The following is a 24,531-nucleotide window of genomic DNA, read 5'->3' as shown; positions in this document are numbered from 1 at the left end:
AGGGTGATGCAGGAGAATTGCTTGAACCAGGACCCGGGAGGTGGAGGTTGCAGTGAGCCATGATTGCACCACTGCACTCCAGGCTGGATTATGGAGCGAGATTGCATCTCAAAAAAAACAAAACAACAACAACAAAAAAAGAGACAAGCCACAGGCTAGGAGAAAATGTTTGCAAAATACATAGTTAATAATGAATTTATATCCAAAATATATATTTAAAAAAACACAGAAAGCTCAAAATTAATAAAACATTCCAATTTTAAAAAAATAGGCAAAAGACATATGACCAAAGAGGACATAGAAAAGGGAAATAAGCATGTGAAAAGGTATTCAACATTATTTGTCATTAGAAGAATGTTAATTAAAAATACTATGAGATGGCATTTCTTACCTATTAGAATGACCAAAATCCAAAAACCTAACAATAACAATTGCTGGTGAGGATTCAGAGCAATAGCAACTCTCATTCATTGCTGGTAGAAATGCAAAATGTTTCAGCCATATTGGATGACAGTTTGGCTATGTCTTAGAAAACTAAACCTACTTACCATATGATCCAGCAATCATACTCCATGGTATTTCACAAATGACTGGAAAACTTACATCCACACAAAAACATGCACATGAATGTTTACAGCAGCTTATTCATCACCACCAAATCAAGAAACAAGCAAGATGACCAGTGTAAATCCTAGCTCTATTGCTTACGAATCTTTTGACTTTGATGGTGGTTAAGGAAGGGAGATTGCTTTGCAGCGATTGCCATAAGAGATAAAAAATCACAGTTGGTTTTTTATGTATTATTTTCCTGTCACTAAAAATTTATACAAGGTTTAGTAGCTTTGAGGCAATTTACATTTAGTCCACTCCAGGGGACTTGTTGACTGAATTCTTATTTCTATAGCTCAGTCTAAAGATTGTTTTTGTTAACAACAGGCTTTGGTGTTCTTGCCAATCCACAACTGTACCCAACTCCCCAGTCAAGAAATTAGCTTAACATCCTCAGTCTTGGCTTCTAGGAAAGTGCAAAGTGGAGTAACCTGGGGTGAGCAGTTACAGTCCCACCCTTGCCTCAGAGCTACATTACTTTAGATTACTCTTCCAACTGGAAATTTTTAGGGATGTTAAGTGGGGAATATGCCACAGAAGATTGAGAGGGATGTAGTACACAGAAAAGGAAATAGAATGATTACTTGTAAATTGTTGAATCAATAACTGCTTCCAACAGGAAGGTTCTGAAGGTCCAGGAGTACATCAAGGCATCTCTGAAACTGGGGATTCAGATACCCACATCTGAAATTTTTATTATTCAAAACAATAATAAAAATGCATGTACTCTGGCCAGAAGATATCAGAACTAAAGCTAAGCAGGCAAAAGGAGGAGATGCCCACTGCCATTCCTTTGTGTTATTATCTCAAATTTTATTCAATAAAATATTGTGAAATCCAAGCCTTAGATACTTCATTCCCATTCTTTTGGGAAGTAGGAACTGAAAAGCCACCTGCTTCTATTTACTCTGCTCAAGTTTATACTACTACCATATATCTGAAAATAATCAGTTTTTCACACCACTCCACTGACTCTCAGGAACAATATGAGAACTCATTAGGTTACAGCTGTGAATCGCATAAAGTATTTATGAGCATAGCGTCATTTAAATGTAATTTACAGTGTTATTCTCATTCAATAATTTTTGGTGTGACCTGTGTTCTGAAAATTTCCACTTGTTCCACTTTATAGTTAATGATAAAATGTCATTCAAGCTGCAATTAAAAAAAGATTTAAAGCAAATGTTAAACTAAATAAACTATAGGACTTATTTTCTGAAGTGACGGAAAAAAAGAGCAATGAAAATAACTCTAGCATGGAACAAAAAAGATATAAATTTGTAAAAGAAATAATTTTTCAATAAAAATTATAAAGCAGAAATACGTGTATTTTCACACATAGCTCAGAGATCACATAAATGCCACGAGAAGTGACAGTTGCTGAAATAAATGTTTTTTTAATGAAAAGCAAAGTAGTAAAACAAGTAAAATAGATGCATAAAATGGGTAAATTTTCAGTGTATTAGTTATTGCTGCCTCAGGGCAGCTGTAAATTACAAATTTGTTTTTAAACTTTTTTTAGTATTCATGAATGTATTCTGAGTCTGTTCTTCCTTCTACCGCTCTTGTGATTTGACCCTTTGCTTATTTATAATCTTCTTTGAAGTACATAAATTAAAGGATAGCAGATATTTGGATGGAGAAGATTCATATAAAAAATAAAATGTAATTGTGGATAAGATACTAACTTTAGAAGTATCATTGTTATAAGAAAATCCTAGTAAAACGTAAGATTTTACTTCATCTCCTCTTACCCAAACATTTATTTTAACAAATATAAAACTTATTCTTTTGCTTTTCTCTTTCAAAAATGGACAATGCCACACACCATGACTATGAAAGTTTTAAATGACAGTCTTAGTTCATCTGACCATACCTTCTTCATAGGTTTATAATGCTGCAGTGAAAATGTGTAATGAGACACAGAAAATAGAAAACAGCTGTAGATTAAAATGTTTTTTAGTATGGCAATGAATCTTTCAGTAGAAAAGTCATTTTGTTGTACAAATCTGGAGACCTAAACAGCATATTCTCTAGAGCTATGGAGGACAGAGCAAAGTACCTCTTAATGGAGTTACCCCAAAGTTTATGCACCCTAAATTCCTATCTGGCGTCCATTCCTCCTGCAATTGCAATTAGGAATTAAAGCAAATATCTCAAGAACTGTAAGAAATGTTTAATTGGGATTTTAAGCAGAAAATCAATACCTAAAAATGAACTTTAAGTAACTGCCCAAAGTGCAGATTGTAAGAAAGCAGTAAGTTAAAGTTAACTCCACAGTTAATGCATTTTTCATAAGACCTACAGGAATCCCCCTGCTTAAGGATGCTGAAACTTAAAATGAACTCAAAACCAGGCAAATAACAGGACAAAAGATCAAGAACAAAATTAGGAATAATAAACATAGCCACTTTAACAATATCAAGTAAGAAGGTTTAAAGTTATAACAATATACTCAGACCACAGTGTGGTTATAAACCTATGTTACCTATAATTTGCTAGGCAATGTGCTTAAGAAAAATGATAGTAACTTTATAGAGCTTATTTCATACATGCAATTTGTGCCAACAAAATCTTTTTTTTCTTTTTTTTTCCCAAGAGAATCTTTTGTTGTCTTCATTACATTAAAAATAAGTAAGATCTATTTGGTTGTAATGACAGAGAAGTCCTTCTTTGCATACAGAATGTATAATCTGTATTTCATAACTGATAACAGAAAGTCTGTAGATTTGATAGAGTGAATGGTGACTTATTCTAAAGTCAAAGACCTGGATTAATGAAAAGATAATCACAGGAGGATACAGCAGAAATGATCTATGAATTAACTTTAGCATCAAATAAGGGCAAACCACCAAATCATAGCCAGAGCCTGTCGAGAAGCTTACTTTTCTACCTTGTTTAAGAACACCCGCCACTGTCCACTGCAGGCTGTCCTAATCGTGCAGAACGACTCCAAGTTACACTATATTTTTTTGTTTTCGACCACTTTTTACGAATAATAGATTATGGTAGACTAATGGTGCCAAAATGGAAAGTACTTAAGAAAAGTATTGTCTAATAATGAGATCCTTTTGAAAATACCTGTTCCTGTGAGTGGACCCATTTTTGTGATGCACACAGGTCCGTATGCGGTCCTGAAATTCACAAAGATAAAATGGACAGACTTTAGCTTTACTACCTTCTCCTATGACTTTATGTTTCAAATTTCTTATAGTTTATTCTATATGGTTTATATACAGTTTATTATGTTTAAGAGGAAAAATGTAAGACTAAGATAAAAGCTACTTAATCTTTTTTAAATAGTTTTTCTTAACTGAACCTATATTCCAGGAAGGAAGACTAAAGTCTTTCAACAAACCAGGACAGACTTTTGTCACAAATCATTGTCCATTCTGTGGGCCCAACAGGCTTTGCCCTAGACCATTATATGTTCTTCAAGCCCACTGAATTCTCCCTAGTAATTATTTCTTGTCCAACAGAATTCCTCTTCTCCCTCCTTCCTACAACCTGTTTTACCAGGATTCAAGCCTCCACTTTTTCTATAACCTTAAGATGGTATATAAGCTTCTGCACCTCACTGGGGAATTGGATCTTCATTCTGAAGCCTTTCATATATACAAATTAAATAAAATTGTATGTCTTTTTTCCAATTAATATGCCTCTCGCAAGTTCCCTTTAGCCCTTACATGTATTTTACGTAATGTCATCTTATATTCTACCATCGTGTGTGTTAGTAACTAATGTATTGCCTTTCACCTCCAAATTTACCTTTCAATATATGTTCTGTAATAATAGATGGAATTCCCTCGAGTATTTCTCTTTTAAAGAGAGTGTGATATTAAGCTGTCTCGACTGAGAGTGCTGGGCTGGCAGGAGGTTCCCAGAGGAAGGAGCTCCCCTTGGTTTTCCAGCTGCAGCACAGAGTGGGGCGTCAGCAACCACGGGTGTGAGGACATCTGGTAGAGCTCTGATTAACTGTGGGCCCAGAATGTAAGAAACTAGAAATACCATTTGACCCAGCAATCCCATTACTGGGTATATACCCAAAGGATTATAAATCATGCTGTTATAAAGACACATGCACACTTATGTTTATTGCAGCACTATTCACAATAGCAAAGACGTGGAACCAACCCAAATGTCCAACAATAATAGACTGGATTAAGAAAATGTGGCACATATACACCATGGAATACTATGCAGCCATAAAAAATGATGAGTTCATGTCCTTTGTAGGGACATGGATGAAGCTGGAAACCATCATTCTCAGCAAACTATCACAAGGACAAAAAAACCAAACACTGCATGATCTCACTCATAGGTGGGAATTGTACAGTGAGAACACATGGACACAGGAAGGGGAACATCACACACTGGGGCCTGATATGGGGTGGGGGGAGGGGGGTGGGATAGCATTTGGAGATATACCTAATGTTAAATGACGAGTTACTGGGTGCAGCACACCAACATGGCACATGTATACAGATGTAACTAACATGCACATTGTGCAAATGTACCCTAAAACTTGAAGTATAATTAAAAAAAAAGAAACTTCAGCAACTTTACAACCTTAGCCTGGAGATAAACTTTCCATAGCTCTCTTGACCAAGAAAACTGTTGCCCTGAAGGCCTTTCATCCAAATCAGCATTCCCCCTTTGCCATCCTCCCTGAAGGTCTCTGGGCAGCCTGCCGGCAGCCTGGAGGGATCCCACAGAGTGGCTATTCTCACTGCAGTCCCTTATGCAGCCTGCCTATGCCCAGGGAATTCTCACTAAGCCTCTGTTGGGCACAGTACAGCTGCCTGCAACCCAAAGTGTTCCCACCTCTCTGGACACTTCTGCCCCTAACTGCTGATTGCCTGCTCCCAGCCTGCATTCTGGAGAGTTGCCTCCTGCTTGCCGAGTGCAGCAAACCAAACCAGCTCCAGCCTAACCAAACCTGTGAACTTCTCTGTTATACAATGAGCTGAACTATTAAGTTGGTGCAAAAATAATTGTCATTTTTGCCATTAAAAGCAATGGCAAAAAAAAAAACCACAATTATTTTGCACCTTCCTAATACTAAATGACAGGTTCCTCAAGAAGGTCTAAAATCCTTCAAAATTTGTCTTTCTTTCAGTACCTTCCCTCTGATCAATCGATCTTTCTATCATCTGTCATCTATCTGTCTCTATTTCTATCAATCATTTATCCATCTATATAATGTAGTTACTTTTTATCAGTTTAATTATTTTTATATTAAATTTGCCCATTTAATCTACAGTTTGATTATCCCTTGTTTAACCTACTGTATGATTTTTGTGTCCTAGTTGGATCTACAAAGATTCAATGCATTTATCATGTTGTAAATATATATGTTGTTTCTAATCTTTCATCACTATTAAGAATACGAAAAAGAACATCTCTGATCATGAATATTTGCATGTGTCTGTGATTATTTCCTCAGAGAAAATACCTAAAAGAGAAAATGCTGCTTCAAAAGTTACGTACATTTTTGGCCTTTTATATACTTTGCAGAAATGCCCTCCAGAAAGGATGTGATAAAACATACTTTTTGTAATGAAGTATGGAATGACAAATTCCCATCACGTTATAATAAGCATGGTTTATTTTTAAAAAGGGAAAAGAAAAAAAGTGCACTAAGATTACCCAACAGCATTTCCCCTAGCCTACAAAATATTTACCAAAGGTGAGGCAAACCCATATTACAGCACATGTTGGACTCCTGGAGGTTATTACTTAGAGAAATAAAAGTAGTATTGGATGAAAAATTATTTCTAAGTCCCTCTTGATTTGTAAACACTCCACACCCCAGAGCCCTCTCCACTTTTGCTTCCACCAGAACCTCTTCACACCTCATTTCTTCATTCATCAAAAACCTCAATGGAACTCAGAAGGCTTACAGCTCAGCCAAAATATGAGTTTTAAAAGCTTATCACTCAACTTCATCACTACTTACTGTTTTCTTGGGGGGAAAAAAGTATTCTGAATTTCAAACATATTGCAGAAAGCTAAAACTAAAAAGAATATTTGTTCTGATGAAGCATTAGACTTTTTTATTTCCATGAACAGGAACATGCTTAAATTCTGAGAATGAGGTACATTTGGTTTGCACAGGAACTGAAAATCTGAAATTCTAGGATTCTTAATCTGGAAGACATGGGTTTTGGCATCTACCAGGTTTGAATCAACAGATGTGTCTTTAAAGTAATAGTAATAGCCCACTGAATTGCATTTGTAGAGACAATGAATCAAATTATTACAAGCTGGTAGTAAAATATAAAATGAAACTAACTAGAAAAAGGCAATGAGTCAAAATGACTATTGACTTGGAAATCAATTTACAAATCTCCCAATAAACCTTAGAGGTAATTAAAGCTTCTTCTCAATCATTAACTAGTAAGGCCAGAGCCACCTTTATTAAAGAGGGAATTGAAAAGAGGCAAATGTCTATGTTCCAGGACACCTCACAGTTCCTACATATTTGCTATTTATTCAAACACTTGTATTCTGGACCTGAACTCTCCTTCCACACACAGCATCATCTCTCAATTTTGGCAAACTCTATTTATTCCACTATATTGATTGCTTTGCATGAGTAAATGGCTCCCACAAGTCGTGCCACAATTACATGTCAATTAGGCTTAAACCTGCCCAGTGACTCCTTGGCTGCAAATGTTTACAGACATGATACTAAACAATCACCTATACGAACATTAAAAAATAATAAATCTTCAGGCTGGTTGATTTGGCCATTTGTACAGCTGTTGCCTTCATTTTTTGAAATGAGATAATAGTTTTCCCACATTCTTTCCAATTAAATTATAAAAATTACTGGCTTAATGATTTTAAAAGATTTCTGGTGTCTTCAACCGTAAGATCTTCCTAAAATGCATGGGGTCATTATGCCTCCATTGTGTTACTTCAAACTTGCACAAATGAGACGGAAAATTTGGTAACCTAATTCCATTCTCATTAGTCTCATGAATCTACTATAAACTCCTGGTCAAAGCCTTGGCACTGACCTATTAACAGATGTGTGAAACACCAAAGAAACAGAATATTCTTTTGAACTTGAACTCCTCGTTGACAGGAAATGAAAAGAGTAGTGGGTTTTTTGTTTGAGGGGTGTGTGTGTGTGTGTGTGTGTGTGTGTGTGTGTGTGTGTGTGGTTTTGAGAGTTTCCTGCACTCAGCAGCCCCAAAGCTGCGGCTGCTTCAGAGAGACTTCCTGCAGAGTGACAGGCTCCCTTCTGAGGAAAACAGGAGTGAAAGCTGTTTTGGATCTCAGCACCACAGGATGCTGCACATGGCACCAGCTTTCAAACTCCCTCTTATGCTCTTCAGTGAGACAATGTCACTTTAGTGAAATGTGACTAGGTAGAAAAGTACAGAAATATCATGTTGCTTTTTGTCTACTACTCAGCACTTCAAGGGTTCTGTCATACTCCCCTTTTTTTGAGAAAATGAAATAAAGTTGTTTAATCATATATCGTGAGCCCAAAGTGTTCAGAATTCATAAGTAGACAAAGATATCTGCAGAACTGGGTGAAAAATGCCCCAAAGATATCCACAGCCTAATCGCTGGAATTTGTTAATATGCTTCCTTGCATGACAAAAGGGGTGTTGCAGACATGATGAAATTATGGGCTTTGAGATGGGGAGATTATCCTGTATTATCCAGGTAGGCCAAAGTAATCAAAAGTGATCAAAATCAGAAAAAGAAGATGTGACTGTAGAACCAGAGGTTGGAGTGATAAACTTTGAAGATGAAGGAAGAGGCTATAAGCAAATATATGCAGGTGGCCTCTCAAAGCTGATAAAAGCTTTTATGCAGCCTCCAGATGAAAATGCAGGCGTGCCAACTCCCTGATATCAGCCTCTGAACATCAGAACTACAGGAATATAATTTTTGTTGTTTAATGCTACTGTTTCTGGTAACTTGTTAGAGTAGCAATAGGAAACTGACACAAAAACCAATCAGCATATATGGAGCTCCTAGGATGAATTAAGTTTTGTGACTGTTTAGGGATTTCATGATGGTGAAACTCAGGATAAAGTCAAAGTGCTTCTAAAATCTCCAAAGACTCAAGAAGTGCCACAGCATTCTGACTGCCACGAGCAAAATGATACGTGGAATAGAAGCCAAAGCAGTCATCCTTAAAAATTAAAAAGTCTTCTGCATATGGCTAGCCAGTTTTCCCAACACCATTTATTAAATAGGGAATCCTGTCCCCATTGCTTGTTTTTGTCAGGTTTGTTGAAGATCGGATGGTTTTAGATGTGTGGTGTTATTTCTGAGACCTCTGTTCTGTTCCATTGTTCTATATATCTGTTTTTGTACCAGTACCATGCTGTTTTTGTTACTGTAGCCTTGTAGTATAGTTAGAAGTCAGGTAGTGTGATGCCTCCAGCTTTGTTATTTTTGCTTAGGATTGTCTTTGCTATACAGACTCTTTTTTAGTTCCACATGAAATTTAAAGTAGTTTTTTCCAATTCTGTGAAGAAAGTCAATGGTAGCTTGATGGGGATAGCATTGAATCTGTAAATTACTTTGGGCACTGTGGCCATTTTCATGATACTGATTATTCCTATCCATGAGCATGGGGTTGTTTTTCCATTTGTTACTGTCCTCTTTTATTTCCTTGAGCAGTGGTTTGTAGTTCTCCTTGAAGAGGTCCTTCACATCCCTTGTTAGTTGGATTCCTAGGTATTTTATTCTCTCTGTAGCAATTGTGAATGGGAGTTCACTCATGATTTGGCTCTCTGTTTGTCTGTTATTGGTGTATAGGAATGCTTGTGATTTTTGTCCTGAAACTTTGCTGAAGTTGCTTATCAGCTTAAGGAGATTTGGGGCTGACACGATGGGGTTTTCTAAATATACAATCATGTCATCTGCAAACTGAGACAATTTGACTTCCTGTCTTCCTAACTGAATACCCTTTTTTCTTTCTCTTGTCTGAGTCTGTCTCATAGAGTTTGCCCCCACCCCATACACACACACGAATGCCAAATTTATATTTTCTTTCCTTTTCTTTCTTATTGTGTCTATAGACTTCTTCTTAAGAAACTATATTATAAAACTCAAGTAAAATATTTAATATTTATTGGGCTTTTAGAATAAGACTTTATTTTTATTATAAACTTCAGATGAATAAATATCACCTCTGTTTTTTTTAAAATCTCTAACTAAATTAACTTACCTTTGACTTTTATTCAGCTACCATTATAAATGTAGTGACAAGAAATAGAAAAAAATTCTCTGTTTTAATTTATACTTAGCAAAATATATGTTGGCACAATTAAACCTCATGGCAAGAATGAGGACCTGGAACCTTTGTCAGTTTTAAATCCCTTTCTATGTAATTTATCACAAAGTGTTCATTTAATCTTTGGACTCACAGAAATAAATTAGGTACAAAAATAGGTGTAGCTGTATCAAAATGTCTCTCAACAAAAAATATATAAAAAGGCATGTTCTGAAACCTCACCGACAGTTTTTGTCAAACATTTTTTATGTCTACTAAGTATTTAGGTAAATATATTATGCCTCATTATTTTAATTTAAGTTTTTCTAAGTAAATTGAAAATCTTTTCACATGTTGTCTTTTTATGTCTATTTTTGCTTATTTTTCTATGGGTCATTAAATTTTTTTGAATTTTCTAATTAGTCCTCTTTGTATTTTAAACAATTGAGCATTTGGTCTTGAACACATATTGAAAATACTTTTCTATAATGTGGTTTGTTGATCTTTATGAACCAGTTTTAAGTGCGAAATGTGAGGTTTTATAACACATGACATAAAATTATTTCTGTCACTCAGAATGTCCTCATTCCCACTGCAAATCATTTCTTCCCTATTCACCTTCCCAAGCAATTATAGATCAAATTTTCATAACTATAAATTAGGTTTTTCTTTAATTGTATTTATATTATTTTTATTTTATTTTTATATACTTATTTCTGTAACAATAGATTAGTTTTGTGTTCTAAAATGTTATACAGATCTGTCCCTAACCTTTAACTCAGGACTCTTATGGTGGGAAAAAAGGAGGCTATGAGACTTCGCTGCCTAACAACAGTGTTCTGGAACTCTGTAGCAGACAAATTATTTTGTGAGGTACTCGCTTCTTCACCTTATACTTTAGCATAAAAATTGATAAAGCAAGTTTTTAAAAAATTTCTCCAAGATGGCAGATAAGAGGATTTTAGTGTGCCTCAGCCACTTGAAAATAGCAAAACGGTACATAAAGATCAACTCTGGGAGCTTTAATTCAAAAAGGAAAACAGGAATCCACTGGAATCTTGAAGGACAACCCAGATTCTGGGGAGGAAAACATTGGCAAACAGCCTCTGTGATGGAATTCAGCTGATAAAAGTGAGTACAGTACGTGAGGGAGGCAGAGAGCCTTCTTCTGTGACTTACCTTTCCACTGGGGATCGGAGCAACCCAGGCCAAGAGACAGCACTTTGTTTCTCCCAAGCCTTGGAGCTAACATAGGGAGAGGCTTGGAGGACTGAGAGGAAAAGGCATGGGGAAAAGCTACAGATATTTTCCCAGACCTTGGACCAAGAGCAGGGTGTCATTTTTAATCTGGGTGCACACAAAGTCAACCATTCTTTGGCAAAAAGGCAGTGTGGCCATGCACGTATTTTTGTCTCAGGCCAGAGATTGGGGCACTTGCTCTGGATTGTGGTAGCGGCCCCCACAGCCAGAATTGTGAAAAGCACCTCTACATTAGGTGTTAGAATTGTGCTTTCCCCTATCACAGGCTTAGGGCGGGAGGAGTCTGCTACAGCTACAGTTTCTACTGGGAAACAGAATTGAAGCCAGGGTCAGTTTGGCAATCTGGAACCAGTCTGTGTGTGTCATTGCTGGGTGCCCCAGCTTGCTCCCCTGAGATCACAGTACAGTGGGGCTCTCTCCACTCCACCCCCAGGTAGAATTTCACCCATTCAGAACACACGCTTATCTGGACCACTAGCCTGAGCCACCCCACTCTTCCTGGACATAGATCCTGGTGCAATGAGTTCTTCTTTGCTCCATGCCCAGGCAGATCGCCAAGAATTTGGAGCATACACTCACATGGACTAGTAACTTGAGGCACCACACCCCTCCTGTGCAGAGATCCTGGTGAAGGGGGCCCTCTTCACTTCACAACCAGTCAGATCTTCAGGCATTCAGGGAAACCACTGGCCTGCAATGCTCTCTTCTCCACACTCAGGCATATCTCTAGACATTCAGAGCACCTACTCACCTGGACCAGCACTGACCCACCCTGCCTTTCCTGTGCAAAGACTGTGGTATGTGGGGGACAGGGCACTCTCTGCTTCACATCCAGGCATATCTCCAGGCATTTTGAGTAACTGCTTGCTTGGTTAGGCATCCTGAGCCACCCCACCCTTCCTCAACATAGATCACGGTGCAGCAAGGCCCTGTCTGCTCCACTCCCAGGCACATCTCCAGGCATTTGGAGCACCTGCTCACCCAGATTGGTAGCCTGAGCCACTTCACCCTTCCTGTGCAGAGATCCTAGAGCAGCAGGGCTCTCTGCTTCATACCCAGGTTGCTCTCCAGTCATTCAGAGCTCCTGCTTGCCTTGTTCAGCAGCCTAAGTCACACCACCTGTCCTGTAAAGAGATCCTTGTGTAGGGGTCCCTTTCCACTCCACACCCAGTCAATTTTTCAGGCATTCGGAGCATCTCCTCACCTGAATCAGCAGCCTACGCTGCCAAACCATTCCTGTACAGAGACTGTGGGGAAGCAGGGCCCTACCCAACCCAAGCCCAGGCAGATCTCCAGGCAGCTGGAGCACCAGTTCATCTGTATTACCAGCCTGAGCTGCCCCACCCTTCCAGGACAGAGGCTGTGGTACAGCAGGGTTCTATCAACTCCATGCCCAGGCAGATCTCCAAGTACCTGTAGCATCCACTCTCCTTGATTAGGAGTTTAGGCCACCCCCATCCCCAGTTTTTTCACAGAACTTTGGTTTAAGGAGGTTTCCCAGCTCCATTCCTAGGCACACATGCTGGTCACCCACTGGATTCTTCCTCAGCACTGGTGCTTATGCCTGCCATCAGCGGACTGGTGGTCAGTGCTTCCCAATCTAGCCTCGTCCATCTCTCACCCATCTAGGGCTTGGCATTGAGCTCAGAACACTGTGCACTCCATGTAGAGAGCTTCTTTTGGACAAGAAGGATCAAGTATATATCCAGCCATGTTTGCTGCAGCCAGCTCTTACCCATAAGTGCCATCCACTGGCTGTAGGTCAAACTGCACAACTCAATATAAAACATGTCAAAAGAAGCAGGTAGGGATGTAGAAGCAAAGCCGAAACACCCTACTCAATATTCTCTAAAGTCATACACCCTAAGGAAAGGGGGAAAGGAAAGAAAAAAATCAGTAATATTATAGAACAAGAAAGAAAAATTAAAAATCCTACTTGCATGAAAATAATTACAAAACTAGAAGTGCTAGCATTTCCAGATGAGAAGGAACCAGCATAAAAATTCTGACAAACATGAAAAATATGAACACATTGACGCCACCAAACTATCACACTGTCTCTACAGAAATGGTCCCTAAAGAAAATGGAAACTGAGAAATGATAGACAAAGAATTCAAAGCATAGATTGCAAGGAAGCTCAATGAGATCCAAGACAAGGTGGAAATCAACAACAATAAAAAAACCTTCTAAACAATACAGGAAATGGATGAATAAATATATTGAATTGAAAATTTCACTTATGGAATTTAAAAATATACCTGAAACCTTTATCAATTAATTGGACCAAACAGAAGAATTTCAGAACCTGACCAGTCATTCATGCTTACCTAGTCAGACAAAAATAAAGAAAAAAGAATTTAGAAAATGAACGATCTTCAAGAAATATGGAATTATGTAAGATGACAAAACTTGTGAATTATTGGCATTCCTGAGAGAGAAGGAGAAAAAGCAAAACTGGAAAATATATTTGAGGTAATAACTCAATTTTTTTTTAGATTTTGCTAGAGGTAGACATTTAGATACAAGTAATCCAGAGAACATTCTTGGGATAATATAAAAAATGGACACTACCAAGGCATATAGTCACCAGACAAAAAATCTAAAAGGCAACTATAGGAAAAGGTCACATTACATACAAAGTTTCAGATATGACTTCTAAATTTCTTTTCACATAATCAATATGTCAGTATGTTCAATTCTTTACCTTCTACTTTTAAACTTAACTTCCTCATAAAGCAACCTTTTTCGATTACCTGCTCCACCCTGACTCATTTCAATCACCTGCTTTACCCTGGCTCCTTCCGATTACCTACTCCACCCTGACTCATTCCGATTACCTGCCCTGTCATAACCATTTTTCCCCACCAAACCACTCACCCAGTCACTCTCTTTAAATTAGCCAATCAGAATTAGTTTCGCCTGTGCGGTCTAACCCTAGCTAATAGGGGAATGACACGGCAACAGGGGCCACATAAGTCAGGGATATGAACTCCTTCCCCTCCCTTGTCCAAGTGTGCACTCACCATTGATCCATCTGTAAGGGCACACCCTTCTATAGAACTACCTTGCCTTGCTGAGAATTAAAAAGAAAAATTTATATTCAAGTGCTATTTCTTTTGTGGCACTGAAACTTTATATATAACAATTTGGGGGCTCGCCCACAATTACATTTCCCTCTGGGGACGGTCTCTCATTCTCTCTCATGAGGAAGTGCACACCCTGCCCCTTGGGGCGGCCTCAAGAGTGAGAAATCAGAACCCACCCAGTGCGAGGAATAACCTGAGCACTGAACAACGCAGAAAAAAGAAAAACAAAATTGGCCAGCAACCTAGCTTAAAGGATCCTCACACACTGCCGCAATGACTCTGTGCATAGACCAAGGAAGGAGAAGCCATGGGAGCTGCTAAAGTATTTCCTTGATGGTCAGGACCAAGGTAAGAAAGCCACAGAGGGGGGTGTGGTGGTGAAGTACTCCTTGGTTGGGGTGGCTTAGAGGTTAAAAAGAGGTGAGACATCCCACTGGGGGGGGGTTTCAACCTCACATGAACCTCCAGTAGTAGAAAAGGCAAGAAACTTCCAGTGGGGAAATTGAACCTCACCCCAAAAGGCAAGAAATTTCCAGTGGGGAAATTGAGCCTCACCCCAAAAGGCAAGAAGTTTCCAGTGGGGGAAATTGAACCTCACCCCAAAAGGTGAGAAATCTCCAGTAAGGGAAATTGAACCTTGAACCTTATCCCAAAACCATCAAGATGGGAAATACCCCAAGCAAGACAGGGAGCAAGGGGGATAAAGATGGTAACAAAGATTTCCCCCCAGATAGCCCACTGGTCTCACACTAAAACACTGGAAGGATAATGAAAGGACTAAACATAGGAAAAAGCAACAAATGATAAAATATTGCTGTTTTATTTGGACTCAGAGGCCCATCCTCAAATCCTCAATATTCTGGCCAAAGTCTGGGTCGAATGAGAATGTGATGTGTAAGCTTCTAATCCGATATGTTAATGATAAAATCCAGTGTCTCAAGAAGAACTAGGCTATGCCCTTTGTTGGAAGCAAGGACCTGCTCTCCTTTTTCCCCTTAAAAACAAGTAGGGAAGAACCCAATCTGGCACCTCAAAATGAAAAGTCAGAGGAGCCAGCTCTCATGCCTAAAGACTCCAGTGCATGGGATCCCCTAGACTATCTTCCCCCACTCAGTGTCCCCAGTCTTTCCCCTCAGACAGCCACCGCCACCTCAGATCCCATTCCAAATTCCCCCTCTACTCATGTTACCCCTCCTCCTTATAACCCTGACTCTTAGGAATTACTGGCCCACCACCTGTTCCCTCCCAACCTAAAGACCCTTCTCTAAAAGGACCCCAGCCTCCATCTGGAGAACCAAGGTGCTTGTCTACCAGGCCCCCTAAAGAGTATGGGGGAGCAGGGTTAAAGAATCCCAGAACTAAGAGGGAGGAAGGACAAGATAGGTGCTATAGACGTGGAAGAACAGGCCACTTCAAGAGAGGATGTCCTGAACTAAGAAAGGAGAAAGAAGCCCTTCCACTCATGACTTTTGAGGAAGAATGGGGCGTCAGGGGCTCTGTCTCTTTTATCCTGAGTCCCACCAGGAGCCCTTGATAAATTTGGAGGTGGGACCTAAACATGAGCTTATCACCTTTTTAGTCAATTCAGGGTTTGCTCGCTCCTGTGTTTCCCCCCCGTCTAATGTTGTTTCCTCCTCAGAGGAACTTTTAGTCTCTGGGGTAAAAGAGGAAGGAGAGGGGAGAACAGCAGCATAAGCAGCTGGCAGAGGCAAGGAAAGACCAGCAGAGAGGACAGAGAGACAGAGAGAGAGAGAGAGAGCGGAAGCAGAGAGAGAGAGGAAGCAGACAGAGAGAGAGAGAGGAAAAACAGAGAGAGAAAATAAGAGGCAGAGAGAGAGGAAGAGACAGAGAGACAAAGAGGGAGTCAGAGAGAGAGAGAGAGAGACAGAGTCAAAGAGAGAAAGAAGGAGAGAAAGAGATAGAAGTAGTAAAAAGAAAACAATGTACCCTATTCCTTTAAAAGCCAGGGTAAATTTAAAACCTATAATTGATAATTAAAGGTCTTCTCCGTGACACTATAACACTCCAATACCACCTTGTTGTCAGTGTAAATGAGGGCGTAGCCGGAAAGTAGTGAGGCCACTGACAACCCGTAGCCTTCCTAATCAAAAATCTTTAACCCAGTAACCCACGGATGTCCCAAATGCATTTAGTCTGTAGCAGCAACTGCTTTGCTAGCAGAAGAAAGTAGAAAAATAGCTTTTAGAGGAAACCTCATTGTGAGCACACCTCACCAGTTCAGAACTATCCTAAGTCAATAAAAAAAAAAAAAAAGCAAAAAGGTAGCTCACCAACTCAAAAATCTTAAAAATCTTAAAATATGGGGCTATTCTGTTAAAAAAAAGATGATTTAACATTAACCACTGAAAATTCCCTTAACCCAGCAGGTTTCCTAACAGGGGATCTAAATCTTAATTAATTACTATACAAAGTTCCAACCAGACCTAGGAGGAACTCCCTTCAGTACAGTACAATAGATGGTTCCTCCCAGGTGCTTGAGGGAAAAAGACACAATGGGTATTCAGTAATTGATCAGGAAACTCTTGTAAAAGCAGAGTTAGGAAAATTGCCTAATAATTGGTCTGCTCAAATGTTTGAGCTGTTTGCACCCAGTCAAGCCTTAAAGTATTTACAGAACCCGGAAGGAAGCATCTATACCAACTCTAAGTTAATTTGGACTAAACAAGGTCTTATTAATAGCGAAAGATAATTGAAATCCCAAACTTACAAGGTTTTCAACAAAAGTAAAATTTGCTAAAAGTTAACAGTGTAACATGTATTATCCTAACTTCTAATCTTGTGGCCTTAGGCAGTCTAGTCCACAGACATGAAGGAAGTTCGCCTTGGAAAAGCATGGTTATCATCTTTGGAAAAAAAAAAAAAAAGAGGGAGAAATTATGTAAAAAGAATGTTATATGGTAAATTCTTGTCCTAAAGAAATTAACTGGTTGTTTAAAGAAAGAGATGTTTGCAACAAGTCAGAAAGTTGAGGCATGTTCAAGAATTGTCTGTGAAAGTCATGGGAAAATAAAGTGTGTTATAAAAGGGAATTTATGCAAGAAATGTATAATTTAAAAGTAATCAGGCCTCCTGAATGTAAAACTATTGAAGAAACAGTTTATGGTCAAGGTGTATAAGGAAAGTAAAATACACTTTTGGTAAAAGGATTATAAGGAGGCATAATAATGTGTATTTTCACCTACATTAAAAGGTTAAAAAAAATTTCTGTTTTGAAGGTTTAAGCAAGTTTTAAAATGTTAATTGTAAAGGAAATTCTGTGTGTAAACATACTGGCTAAAGTTAAAAAGGTATCATCCAGTTTTTCTGTGAACTGGACATTAAAATAAAAGCACAATGGATTTTTCTAAAGCACTAACCTGCTCTTTAACAAAAATTATAAAGGGTTAAAAACAGTCTATATAAAATCTTACCTTATGGTCAGATGTTAAAATTAAATAAATATGTCTACAAGGTTTTATTAAAATTGAGTTTACCATTAATAACACACTAATATAAAGGTGAAATTTAGCTTATCTGGTATAAAATCATACAGGAAGCATTGTCAAATATAAAATGGTGTTTGGCTTTCTTTGGTCTAAAAACTAATAAAAATAGGTGCTAAAGGAAATTTCTCAGTAAGAAGGCACCAAAGACTATAAAGTCCACTGCTGATGTTCCCACATTTAAAACAAAAGATTAATTTCTTAGAAATTATATACTTGGTTTATCTTCCCCTTTCCTTTCCCTCGAAACTAAAAGTCTTTTAGCACAGGTACCACCCCTAGAATTTCCAGTAAGCCAGCACCAGCTTCAAGATCATTCTCATCAAAGGGCGGAAAGAAGGAAAACTTGAGCCAGCCTGTGAAGGACCCTGCCTTGTGCTGCTAACCACGGAGACTGCTGTTCACACAGCAAAAAGGGGATGGACTCATCACACCCAAGTCAAGAAAGTGCCAACCCCTCCAGAGTCGTGGGCCATGGTCCCAGGGGAAAAACCCTACCAAACTAAAGCTAAGAAAAATTTAACTCTCTTTCTTCCACGCTATTACTCTTTCTTCTTTCCTCACTCTATTGCTGACCATCTAGTTATTAACATAACCAAGTCAATTTTGCCTCAAACTATTGCATTTAATGCTTGCCTTGTTATACCCTGTGGGGACCTGCCAAGTCAAAGACAGCTCTCTACTTCAGAAAAGCACCTCTTTCCCTCCTGACTCTCCTCAGACTGGACATTAGTGAATTGGGACCATTTAATCCAGGGAGATTTCAATAAAGACCCCAGTGTCAACCAGGAGTCTTGCTCCCCGATCTAGAGCTTTTATGCCATAGTTAGTCCAACGTTCTGTGGACCACTAAAGAACAACAATGGACCGCCCCAACCGCTTTTTGTAGTTTCCTAAAACCATACATTCATTTTGCTAGAGGGACAGCCCTCCCCACTAACTGTCAGCTAAACCAGTGTAATTCTATATGGGTTATTATCTCAAACCCTCAAAGTTTTTCCCCTTTTCTAAGCCGGTTCCCTTCTTTAAGCCGGTTTTATGGTATGGGGGCTGAGGTTTCAGGGACAAACCCTATTAGATTCTTTGAAGTGCATCCCCCACCGCCTGCACCTTCCTCTAAGCCTTCTTCCAAAACCTCTCACAATGGAACAATTGCTCCTCCTCCATCTAACAACAAGACCAAGATAGCTATTGTAAAAGTTAAAGACTTAAAACAAACTTTGGCAATTAAGACAGGATACAAAGATGCAAATGCCTGCTTGGAATGGATCAAATATTCCATCTGCACATTAAACAAAAGCAATTGTTATGCTTGTGCACATGGCAGGCCAGAGGCCCAGATTGTCCCCTTTCCACTAAGGTGGCCCTCCAGTTGACCGGGCATGGGCTGCATGGTAGCTTTTTTCCAGGATTCTATAGTCTGGAGTAATAAGTCATGCTAAGATCTCTCTCCGCTATATCCTGAAGTCCGGCACCCTGAGGGCCATCCAGCTTCCATCTCCCAACACTAAGTTCACTTCGTGTCTCTCACGACAGGGAGGAAAGTTAGTGTTCCTTGGAGACCTGAAGGGATGCAGTGAACTTAAGAATTTTCAAAAGCTTATCAATCAGCCCTTGTTCATCCCCGAGCAGATGTGTGGTGGTATTGTGGTGGACCTTTACTGGACACTCTGCTGAATAACTGGAGTGGTACTTGTGCTTTAGTCCAATTGGGTATCCCATTCACCCTGGCATTTTATCAACCAGAGGAAGGAAAAAAACACATCGTAAAGTGAGAGAAGCCCATTATGGGTCTTTCGACACAATTGGAGTCCCACAGGGAATACCAGATAGATTTAAAACCCGAAATCAAATAGCTGCAGAATTTAAGTCAATATTTTAGTAGGTGACAATAAAAATGTAGATTGGATAAGCTACATCTACTAAGCCAAGACTTGTTAAAAAGTTTGAAAAGAAAACTGTAAGGAAATACAAGGGGAGGGGTTGTTAGATATGAGTCCTCCTGCAACATACCATCTCACACCATTCAGAATGGCCATTATTAGTACATGTGCTGTTGAAGAAAGCAGTAACACTTTCTTGTTATTGCTGGTGAGGCTGTGGAGAAAAGTGAATGCTTATACACTGTTGATGGGAATTAGTTCAGCCACTGTTGAAAGCAGTTTGGAGATTTCTCAAACAACTTAAAACAGAATTATCATTTGACCAAGCAATCTTATTACTAAGTATGTATCCAAAAGAAAGTAAATTGTTCTACCAAAAAGATACATATGCTTGTAGGTTCACTGCTGCAATAATAGCAAAGACATGGAATCAGTCTAGGTACCCATCAATGGTGGATTGGATAAAGAAAATATGGGACATATACACCATGGAACACTATGCAGCCACAAAAAGGAAATTATGTCATTTAGAACAATATGGAGGCAGCTATAAGACATTATCCTAAGTGAGTTAATGCAGAAAGAGAAAGCCAAATACTGCAGGTTGTCACTTATAAGTGGGAGATAAACATGGTGTACTCATGGACATAAAGATGGCAACAATAGATAGTGGAGAATACTAGAGTGGGGAGGGAGGCAAGGTTTGAAAAACTAACTGTTGGGTACTATGCTCACTATATAGGGAATCATTCACATCCCAAACCTCAGCATCACATAATATACCCAGGTATGAAGCCTGCACGCATACTGCCTGAATCTAAAATAAAATTTGAAATTATAAAAAAATAAAAAGAAAAAGAAAACTTTAAATAAACGAATAGTATGTACTCTTTTCTATTTCTGGCTTATTTCACTTGGCCCCATGTTTAAGTACATATCTATCTTGTATCTGTAGTGTACTCTTTTTTACTCCTGTGGAGTGTTATATATGAGTATACAAATGTTTTAATCCATTCATCAGTTAATAGACATTAAGGTTGTTTCCTATTTTGAAAATATAAATAAATGTATGTGCAAGACTTTGTATATTTTCAATCCTTTTGCATAAATACCTAAGAATAGGATTGCTATGTCTATTTTAAGTGTGTATTTAACCTTATCAGAAATTGTCTGATATGGTTTGGATGTGTGTCCCTTCATATTGACATGTAATACCCAATGTTGCAGGTGGAGCCTAGTGGGAGGTATTTGGGTCATGGGGGCTGATCCCTTTTGAATGGCTTGGTGCCATTCTTGCAGTAATGAGTGAGTTCTCACTGTATGAGCTCACATGATACCTGGTCCCTTAATAGAGCCTGGAATCTCCTCCTGTCTCTTCCCCCTGCTCTTGCCATGGGACACACTTGCTTCCCCTTTGCCTTATGCCATGAGTGGAATTTTCCTGAGGCCCACACCAGAAGGCGAGCAGATGCTAGTGCCATTCTTCTTGTAAAGCCTCTATAACTGTGAGCCAAAATAAACCTCTTTTCATTATAAATTACCCAGCCTCAAGCATTTATTTATAGCAATGAGAATGGACTAACACAGCATCAAACTGATTTTCAAAGTAGCTGGAAACTTTACTTTTCTGTCAGCAATATATGAGAGTTCCATTTGTCTGACATTCAGACAGTCTTTTAAATGTTCAAGTTGATGTGTTGCGGTATTTTATAATGGTTTTATTTAAAATGCCTGATGAATAGTGATGCTGAGTATGATTTAAATGCTTCTTTGCCAGTAATATACTATGTTTTATGAATAATTTGTTCAAAACTTTCACTATTTGTTTTTATTGGGTTATCTTTACTTTATTGAACTTTAAGAACTATTTATATATTATGAATGCTAGCTTTCCATCTGATATACATGCGAGCTCATATGGACACATACACTTTTCACCCAGTCGGGTTTGCCTTGTTATTTTTCCTAACATTTTTTTTTAATGACCCAAAGTTAAGTTCTCAATGTTAATAACATCTGATTAATCAACATTTTTCTTTTATAATCTGTGCTTTTTCTATCAAATCTAAAAATTCTTTGCATCTCCAAATTCTCAAAATTATTTTCATATGTTTTATTTTATATTTCTATAGTTTTAGATTTTATATTTAGGTTCATTCTCTTTTTAGATGATGTTCATGTCATGGTGAGTTATTGCAAGACATTTACTTTTGTCCATAAGGTATCTAATTATCTCAGAGTCATTTTTTGAAAACACTATTTTGCTTCTTTGGATTACCTTCATATTTTTATTAAAATGAAACTTACCATATAAATATGGGTCTACTTCTGGACCCTATTCAGTTTCATTGATCTATATGTCTGTCCTTCAAAAATAATAAGCTATCTAGATTATGGTAACTTTATAACAAGCCTTGAAGTCAGATAGTTTTTAAATTAATACATAATAATTTACATATCTATAAGGTATGTGTAATATTTTGTTACATGTGTAGAATGTGTAATGATCAAATCAGGGTATCCGGCATATCCATCACCTTGAGTATATATCATTTCTATGGGTTGGGAGCAATTCAAGTCTGCACTTCTAGCTACTCTGAAATTTATAATACATTGTTGTTAACATAGGGAAAACACTCCAGGACACTGGTCTAGGCAACAATTTTTTTTTTTTTCTTGAGACGGAGTCTCGCTCTGTCGCCCAGGCTGGGGTGCAGTGGCGCAATCTCGGCTCACTGCAAGCTCCGCCTCCCGGGTTCACGCCATTCTCCTGCCTCAGCCTCTCCGAGTAGCTGGGACTACAGGCGCCCGCCACCACGCCCGGCTAATTTTTTGTATTTTTTTAGTAGAGACGGGGTTTCACCGTGGTCTCGATCTCCTGACCTCGTGATCCGCCTGCCTCAGCCTCCCAAAGTGCTGGGATTACAAGCGTGAGCCACCGCGCCCGGCCGGCAACAATTTTATGGCTAAGACCTAATCTGCTGTTGAACACTGGAACTTATGTCTTCCATCAGACCATATATTTGTACTCATTAACCAGCCTCTCTTTATCCCTTACATCCACCCACACACTTCCCAGCCACTAGCATCTTTCTACTATCTATGTCATGAGATCAACTATTTTAGCCCCCACATATGAGTGAGAACACATGATATTTGTCTCTGTGCCTGGCTTATTTTACTTAATATAATAACTTCCGGTTCCATTTATGTTACTGCAAATGACAAAATTTTTTTCTTTTATCTGGCTGAATTGAATTTCACTGTGTATATATATACCATATTTCCTTTATTATCTATCCATTGATGGACACTTAGGTTGATTACATGGCTTTGCTATTGTGAGTAATGCTGCAATAAACATGTGAGTCCAGGTATCCTTTTGACATGCTGATTTCTTTACCTTTGGATAAACACCAAATAGTGTGATTGCTGCATCATATAGTAGTTATATTTTTAGTTTCTTGAGAAATCGCCACAATATTTTCCACAGCATCTGTTCTAACTTACCTTTCCGACAAGTGTACAAAACATTCCTTTTCTTCACATTCTCACCAGCATCTGTTATTTTCTGTCTTTTTGATAACAGCCATTTTAACTGAGTTAAGAAGAAATTTCATTGTTGTTTTGATTTCCATTTCCCTAATGATTAGGGATGTTGAGAATTTTTTATATACCTGTTGGCCATTTGTATACTTTCTTTTGAAAAATGTCTTTTCATGTCCTTTGCTCACTTTTTAATGGGACTATTTGTTTATTTGTTGTTATTGAGTTCCTTATATATTCTAGATATTAGTCCCTTGTCTGCTGAATAGTATACAAATATTTTATCTCATTCAACAGATTGTCCCTTCACTCTGTTATTTTCTTTGCTGCACAGAAGACTTTTGTTTAACATACTCCCATGTGTCTAATTTTGTTGTTGATGATGCCTGTGCTTTTGAGGTCTTAGCCATAAAATTATTGCCCAGACCAATGTCCTGGAGTGTTTTCCCTATGTTTTCTTCTAGTAGTTTTATTTTGGGGTCTTGCAATTAAGTCTTTCCTCCAACTTGTTTTGATTTTTGTATATAGTGAGAGATTGGGTCCGGTTTCATTCCTCTGTATATAGATATCCAGTCCTTCCAGCACCATTTATTAAAGAGTTTGTTCTTTCCCTAATTATGTTCTTGGTAACTTTGTCAAAAATCACTTGGCTGTAAGTACATGGATTTATTTCTGGTTTTTCTATGCAGTTCCATTAGTCTATGTGTCTGCTTTTATGCCAATATCAATCTGTTTTAGCCCATATAACCTTGTAATATATTTTGATGTCAGATAGTGTGATGTCTCCAGCTTTGTGCTTTTTGCCCAGAATTGCTTTGGCTATTCTGGCTCCCATTTTGTTCTATATAAAATTTTGCTTATTTTTTCTATTTCTGTAATAAATGATGATCATATATTCATAAAGGTTGCATGAAATCCATATCAAACAAAATATATGATATTTCATAGTCTATTTCTTTGGGCAGTATGGTCACTTAAACAATATTAATTTTTCTGATCCATGAAAATGAGATGTTGTTCCATTTGTCTGTATACTCTTCAATTTCTTTCAACAGTGTTCTGCAGTTTTCCTTCTAGGAGTCTTTCACCACCCTGATTACATTTATTACTAGATATTTTATTTTTTGTTGCTATTATAAATGGAATTGCCTTCTTCATTTGTGTTCTCATCAAGATTATTATGTGTATAGAAATGCTATTCATACTGTATGTTGATTTTGTATCCCGCAATTTTACTGAATTTTAAAATCACATCTAAGGGGTTTTTAAGTGGCATCTTTACATTTTTCTAGATACAAAATAAATGTCAAATGGACTATTTTTCTATTTCTGTAATAAATGATGCTCATATTTTCATAGAGATTGTATGAAATCCATTTCAAACAAAATATTATAT

The sequence above is a fragment of the Hylobates moloch genome, unplaced genomic scaffold, assembly GCF_009828535.3.
Source record: "Hylobates moloch isolate HMO894 unplaced genomic scaffold, HMol_V3 SCAFFOLD_1, whole genome shotgun sequence".
Lineage (NCBI taxonomy): Eukaryota > Metazoa > Chordata > Mammalia > Primates > Hylobatidae > Hylobates > Hylobates moloch.
This window is presented reverse-complemented; position numbering follows the sequence as displayed.